This window comes from Macaca fascicularis, chromosome 1 (assembly GCF_037993035.2).
Source record: "Macaca fascicularis isolate 582-1 chromosome 1, T2T-MFA8v1.1".
NCBI classification, from domain to species: Eukaryota; Metazoa; Chordata; class Mammalia; order Primates; family Cercopithecidae; genus Macaca; species Macaca fascicularis.
Window position 1 is genome coordinate 231220767 of NC_088375.1, and position 7256 is coordinate 231228022.

A 7256-nucleotide genomic window follows, 5' to 3' on the forward strand; every position below is an offset into this window, starting at 1 on the left:
ACAAACCAAAGGATCCAAAAGATCCAAAGGATCGGGGGCAGAGAGTTATGAAACTTCAGAATAGGAATGATTTACATAATCTCACTCATATCAAGTCCTTCTGGTTTTAAAGTTCTATTTTGCATAAATCTTGTACACTTCATGGCCAAGAATAGACTCTTCCTGTTATTCTAATACTTTCAAATATCAGATCAACCAGCGGAACATTAGACAACGTTCTTGGAGTTCTATTGGCCTCAATCTTACAACGGTGTATTTTGCTATTTTTATCAGAATTCATCATTTTCATATTAATCCAGTTAGCATCCTGTTTACCAATACCTCGTGTTTTAATTTGCAGCTTCCTTCTAAAAGCTTGGGGGGACTTTCACAACTCGACTGTCCTCCCTCATTACTGCCAAATAATTAGTCAAGGAGCTGCCCCTGATCAAAAATTAAGAACCCAGAAGCAAGCTGGAGCCTCACTCCAGAAGAAAACATGACAGGAGACTCGTGCAATCATGAGGGGACTGGTTGGTGGTCATGATGGCAGCTGGCAAAGACTGTGATAGCAGGAAGGAGAGACATGCACCGACCGAATCGTGAGCATGGCAGACCGCAGCTCATTAACTAGCTCGGAATTTGCATCTCCTGTTTAACTGACAATAACTGCAGAGCCTCTCGCCTGTAATTTGTGGGCTGACTCCACCCTGCATTGCGCACGGTGCAAACGGCAAGGACCACAAAGAGAGGATGGTGAGTTGCCCTACCCGCTAAATCGTGCACCTTATCTGGGTCATTGGATTCACAGGAATCACCTGCCTCTAAAGAGGGAGCACAACTTCCCTTTGTAGCCTGACTGCATCTGGCAAGAGTGGCTGGGTTTTGTGCAGAAGACAGACCCCTCTCTTTGGCCCAGCCAAGGCCTCCCGCAGACTCAACAACCCCTGTTCCCCAGCCGTCTCACAGTCAGGGAGGACCCACACTGGAGCAAGGCTGCTCCCCTGTCCCCCAAACAACCAGGCCCCGGTCCCCTCCATGGTCCCTGCTCCATGAGACCTGCCTTCTGTGCCCTCGATCTGGCCCCAGCAAAGTCCTTCCTGCCATCTGATCTCTCCAGGCCTCACTGGAGGTCACCACTGGGACGGCGTCTCCTCTCTGTCCCAACTCCCTGAGAGGTGCCTCTCCAGACCCTTCAGTGCAGGCCGATGCCCCCTGACCCTCTGTAGTACCCACGGCCAGGTCCAGGGCTGGGGCCCAGGTCTCGCCTCTCCTGGTGGGGCTTCTTGTTCAATATGTGTCTGGTTTCTCTCCCTAACTGGGGTCTATAATGGCCCAAGCAGTTCCCAGGTAGAGGAGCTGCTGGAGTGCGTGGAACAGCCTGTTTTCCAGGATGCAGAGGCTGTGGAGGAGGCGCCAGGCAGGAGGTGCTGGGGGAGAGGGGGGCTGCCCATCTTCGGCTGTGCCCAACCCTGACCTTCAGTGTCCGGGTTCCTGATCCTCTTCCTAAAAAGACGGGCATGGCTTAGACTTGGCTTCTTCCCTATTTGCACCACGACCCCTCAGGGAGCCTGGGGAATCTCAGATGCCTTGTCTGGGAGAATGTTTTAAATACATGAAACAAAATACACAGGATGGCGAGTTACTGAAATTCAGCCGCTCTAGTGGGTTGGATGCAGCCTCCTGGAACGAGCCTCAGAATGTGATGTTATTTGAAATCAGGGTCTTTGCAGACGCCACTTAGGTAAAGGTCTCAAGATAAGATCATCCTGCATTTTCCAGGTAGGCCCCCGATCCAAGGACAGGTGTCCATCTAAGGGACAGAAATGGAGAGACATACAGGGACACAGAGGAGAAGGCCATGGGAAGACGGTGGCAGAGACTGGATGGTACATCTGCACGCCCGGGAACCACAGGATGGCCGGCAGCCCCCCAGATCCTAGGAGGGAGGCAGCCCCCTCTCAAAGCCTCCGAGGGAACCCGACCCAGCCCCCACCTGGCTTCAGATTTCCTGCCTCCACAACTGTGAGACAAACACTCTCCATTGTTTCCAGCCACTTACTTTGTGGTCATTTGTAATGGCAGCCTGAGAAAACTAAAAAAGTGACCCTAATATTTAAAAAGCAAAATTGGGAGGTGATTGTATGTGTGTTTCTTTGTTCATACATGAAGTCATAAGCCTGAGAGCAGATCTAATCACCGCTGTAATTGTAACTGAGCAACAAGCACGAACCACTTTTTAAGATGCTGCAGCAGTCACCGGACACCGTGAAAATATCAATGGTTCCTACTGGTGAGGTCACAGGTACTGCTATGACTAGTTTGCTGACTACATTCAAAACTGGAGGAAATGCTGAAATTTGAAGTTAATACAAGGTGCCGTTTTTCCCCATCCAGGCTCACAGCACCTTGGACTCTCTACCCCTGGCTTGGATGGTCTGGAAGGGCCCTTCTGGGATGAATGTTCCACGGTTCTAGGTGTCTGGGGGACGTGTCTTGTATTTGCAGTGGGCCTGAGCCAATGGCAGACTCAGGTGAAGGATGGTTTGGCAGCCCCAGGCCCAGCTTCATGGTCATAGCTGGAGTCCTCACTCCCATACTTTGCAGCTGTGTGACCTTGTGCAAGTAGAATAGCCAGTTGAAGCCTCAGTTTCCTCATCTGTAAATGGGCATAATTATAGTATAACCTCAACGGGCTATTGTGGGGATTACAGGGAAAAAATGTAAACGTTTTAGCCACGTACCAGCTCACAGCCACCATGGGCTAAATGTGAGTTATTACAGACATTCAAAGACAAGAGTTGGGCTGGATTATCATTTTCTTCTTTGGGTCTCTGATGTGCAGCTTGTCCAGGAAAAGAAAGCACTTTGGATGAGCGAGTGTTCAGCCTGCAAAGAAATACTGAGCACAGAGTGGTCAGGCAGAGGGCAGGCAAAGCCTGTGAGCACATGCGTACGTCCATCCGAGCCCACTTTGGTATAAGCTGTCTTAACTCAAACGCCAATGAGCCTCACTCTGTCACCCAGGCTGGAGTGCAGTGGTGCGATCTCGGCTCACTGCAAGCTCTGCCTCCCGAGTTCATGCCATTCTCCTGCCTCAGCCTCCCAAGTAGCTGGGACTACAGGCACCCGCCACCACACCCGGCTAATTTTTTTTGCATTTTTAGTAGAGACGGGGTTTCATGGTATTAGCCAGGATGGTCTTGATCTCCTGACCTCGTGATCCACCCACCTCGGCCTCCCAAAGTGCTGGGATTCCAGGTGTGGGCCACCGTGACCGGCCTTAAAGCATGTTTTGAAGACTTTTTCTGACTTTTTGCAAACCCAAGGTTCACTGTGTTGCGATGTTACTTTGGTGTGCTCGGAATTTCACCGCTGTTGGGCGAGGGCAGGGCCTCGTCCATGTTCTCGAGTGGGTGTGTGGCTCCTCTCTCGGACCTCAGCCTCTTCTCTTCTCTCTACTTGAGCTATGCATTTCACATGTGCTCAGTGTTATCAATCCATTCTTGGACCTGGGTGGGGCATGCCCTATAAATAAATACTAAACCAGGCATCCTTGCCCCAGTGCATACTTCTGACAGATGCCATCGGCCTCCACCCATGCCTCAGGCAGATGCCTGCCTTGCTGCCATCCCTCCTGCCCTGGAGATAGCTACCAGCTACTAAAGAGCCGGGTCTCTCCCCAGGGCTCCTAGCTCTCCCAGCTCTGGAACAGAGCCTGGGACCCAAAGCCATCATATGTGGGGACACCGAGCTGGTGCCAGGCACTCTCCCAAGCCCTTCGGATGGCACCTCACTGACTGTTCTCCAAGCCTCTGAGGCAGGAACTATTACCCTACTCTGCAGATGGGTAACCTGAGGCTCCAAGTGGTTAAGTGACTTGCTGGAGTAAATAGGGAAGTGGAGATTTGAACCCCAGCATTCTGACTTCCACACTACTCCCTTAACCACTGTGCCAGACCAGCTTCTCATGGGACTGGCCTTCGGGATTCGGAGACAGCTATCTGTTCACCGTAGCCTTCACAAGAATGACTGCAAGGCAGGGCTCACATCCCTGGCCATTCTCGGGCGGCTGCGGTGCACAGACAAGCCCTGCTCAGGCCCTCCTTCTACTCACCCCAGGCAACCCCTGACTGACAACAGGCAGCTGCCACACTGCAGCCTCTGGCACCAACTTTTTATCTTATTTTATCTTTTTTTTTTTTTTTTTTTTTTGAGACGGCGTCTTGCTCTTTCGCCCAGGCTAGAGTGCAGTGGCGGGATCTTGGCTCATCACAAGCTTTGCCTCCCGGGTTCACACCATTTTCCTGCCTCAGCCTCCCGAGTAGCTGGGACTATAGGTGCCCACCACCACACCCGGCTAATTTTTTGTATTTTTAATAGAGACGGGGTTTCACCGTGTTTGCCAGGATGGTCTCGATCTCCTGACCTCGTGATCCACCCACCTCGGCCTCCCAAAGTGCTGGGATTACAGGTGTGAGCCACCACGCCCGGCCATTTTATCTTATTTTTTGAGACAGAGTCTTGCTCTGTTGCCCAGGCTGGAGTGCAGTGGCATGGTATCAGCTCGTTGCAACCTCTCCATCCCAGGTTCAAGCAATTCTTGTGCCTCAGCCTCCAGAGTAGCTGGGAGTACAGGTGCCTGCCACCACGCTCAGCTAATTTTTGTATTTTAAGTAGAGACTGGGTTTCACCATGTTGGCCAGGCTAGTCTCGAACTCCTGACCTCAGGTGATCCACCCACCTCAGCCTCCCAAAGTGCAGGGATGACAGGCATGAGCCACTGTGCCCAGCCAACTTTTTATCTTATTTTAAAAACTACATACGTAATGCATACATTCATATATGGCAACATTTCAAACACCATGTCCTGTTCTTAATGCAATGCTTTTTAATCTTTTCCCGAATAAATCCAAAGAGGGGTGGCTCAGCGCTCAGTAAGCGCCAGAGGCCATGCGTTTTGTTTTCTCCTCCCCCAGAGCTAAGCCTGAACAAATAAACAGCAACGACAGCAACAAAAAACAAAACAACACAAACCAAAGCATTGTGTTAATGAGCCTGAACCATTTCCAAAAGTCCAGACAGTGGATAAACAGATGGCAGCACCTTCGGAAGCAAATGACCTCTGGTCAGAAGTTTGGGGTGCAATGCGTTTCCCTGCACCCTTGCTAGTTGAAGATGGTCTACCTGTCCCCTGTTTATGTAGCAGACATGTGCATACTACGTGGGTTTATTTCCTAGTGTCCAGACCAAAATAGAAGCTGAATGAAGGTAATCATCGCTCCCCAGTCCAAGCAGCAGCGGGAGAGGCAGGGGCTGCAGGAGGAAGCGGCCCAGGAGCTAAGGGGGCCGGAGGTGTCTCCCTCCAGGCCGGCCCGGACCGTTTCTTCCCGGGCTTTCTCTACCTGGGACCGATCCCGCGACAGGTCAGGAGCCCTCGACTGACAAACTCAGGGCCACAGGGAGCTGTCCCTCGGAAAACCATCGAAACCGCTTAGTAACCAACTCCCTGGGTCAAGGCCCCCGCCCAGATCCTTCTCCCTGTCCAGGGAGGGCCTGGCTCTGGCTCCTCGGGGGAACTAAGGCCTCGGGATTGGCACAGCCCTGCAGGTCGGAGGGAGCGCGGGGGCGGGGAGGAGCTTGCTGGCGATTTCCACCTGCACCCGCGGCCCGCACCCCTGCCTCTTCCCGGGGTTACCCTGCCAACGGCCCTCGGAGCCCGGGGTGGAGAGGGGACAGCAGGAGGAGGGCCCTCCCGGAACCCCTGCGGGGCTGTCTTTGGCGCCAAAGGCGGCCGGAGCTGAGGGCAGGACCCGCATCTCCTCGCAGTCTCGACTCTGGCCGCTCCAGCCCCTCGCGAGCGCCAAGTCCCAGGGGCCGATCCAACTCCGAGGGAGCCCCTGTGTCGCCTTGTCCCAGCTCGTCCCCGATCGTCCTCCCCTCACCTCCCAGCTTCGGAGCTGCGAGCCCAGGTGCCTGCCCAGCCCTGCGCTCCAGCTCCTGCCTGCCGAGCCGAACCGCGCCCCGGCCCCGGCCCTCCTACCTGCAGCCGTCGCAGCTCCGGGCATCGGCATCCGTCCCGGCCGGCCTGGCGCGGGCCCCGGCTTCGCTGCGTCCCCTTCGCGGGAGCACAGGCCTCGGGGCGGGTGCGCGGGCGGGGAGGCAGGGCGGGCGGCCCGGCCCCTAGGCGGGTTATATGGGCGCGGGGAGGGGAGGCGCCGCGGGGAGTAGGCGGCCGCCGGCGTTAGCGCCTTTTTAGCCCGGCGCGCGGGAAGGCAGCGCGGGCCACCCAGTCGCGGCGGGGCCAAGGTCTCCTCCCGGCGCTCCGCCTCCCCAGATGGCCGCGTCCGAGTCGGGGTCCCGGGCGCGCTCTGCCCCGCCTCCTTCCCGCCGCCGTTTGGCGCGCGTCGCCCCTGCCGAGCCCGGCGAGGCCGCCCACTCAGGGCCGAAGCAGGTCAGGCGCCAGGGCCCCTCCCGCGGGCCAGACCCGACCACGACCTTTGGCTGGGCTGGGGACGCCGGTGCCGACTCTGCGCCCGACGCCTGCGTTTCCCCCGGACTCCCTGCTGTCCCCCAGACGGCCCATCTTTCCCAACACCCGGATTCTCTCCGGGCCGCCGCCACTGGCGCTGGGCCCCTCGGCGCGCGGGGCGCTTGGAATCCAGGGGGCAGGGGATGCGGCCGGCGGGGAACAGGGGTGAGGGGCGGGGAACAGGGGTGAGGGGCGCCGCTCCAGGGCCGGGAGGAGGGGAACGGCTGCAGTCCGCCAAGCAGGGCTTGCCACCCACTCCGCCTGTGGAGCCGCGGTCCCGCCCGGCAGAGGATCCCGCGGAGACCCTCTGGGGGCTGCTCTCCCAACCTCAGCCGGAGTTTGGGCCCCATGTCCTTCCAGGGGTCACTCAGGACGCGAACACTACCGGGCGGCGGCCAGCACCCTGCTCCCTCCCCCGGCCGCCGCCTGTGGGCTCGAGCTCTGGATCCCCTCCGGTGTTTGGAAGGAGCTCGCGGGCGTCGGTGCGCTTGGAGTTGCTCTCTGCGCGCACCAGACCCGCGCTAGGTCAGGCCGAGACTCCCTCCCGGCCGGCGGCACACGCCGTCCCGCTTGCCTGCTCCTCCTAGGCCACTGGGGCTTCCAGGGCCCTAGACCACGTACACCAGGCCCTGGTTAGGGGACCGGACATGCTGGGCGAGTTCCGAGCGGCTCTCAGTGGCGGCGTTGTTTATGGTCTGATGCTTACGGGGCCCGTGATCTGGCTCCGAACCGATGCCCTCTGCCC

At 56.9% G+C, this 7256-nt stretch overlaps 1 protein-coding gene across 3 annotated transcripts in view; it reads right to left on the reverse strand.

Annotated features, from left to right (window-relative positions):
• Positions 1-6148, reverse strand: part of TP73 (tumor protein p73) — an 86170-nt gene extending 80022 nt beyond the window's left edge. For all 3 annotated transcript variants that reach the window (XM_065530899.2, XM_065530920.2, XM_005544972.5), the window contains exon 1: positions 6023-6148. The gene's annotated coding sequence lies outside the window, so the exon portion shown is untranslated. The remainder of the gene's footprint in view (positions 1-6022) is intronic.
• Positions 6149-7256: the final 1108 nt, after the last annotated feature.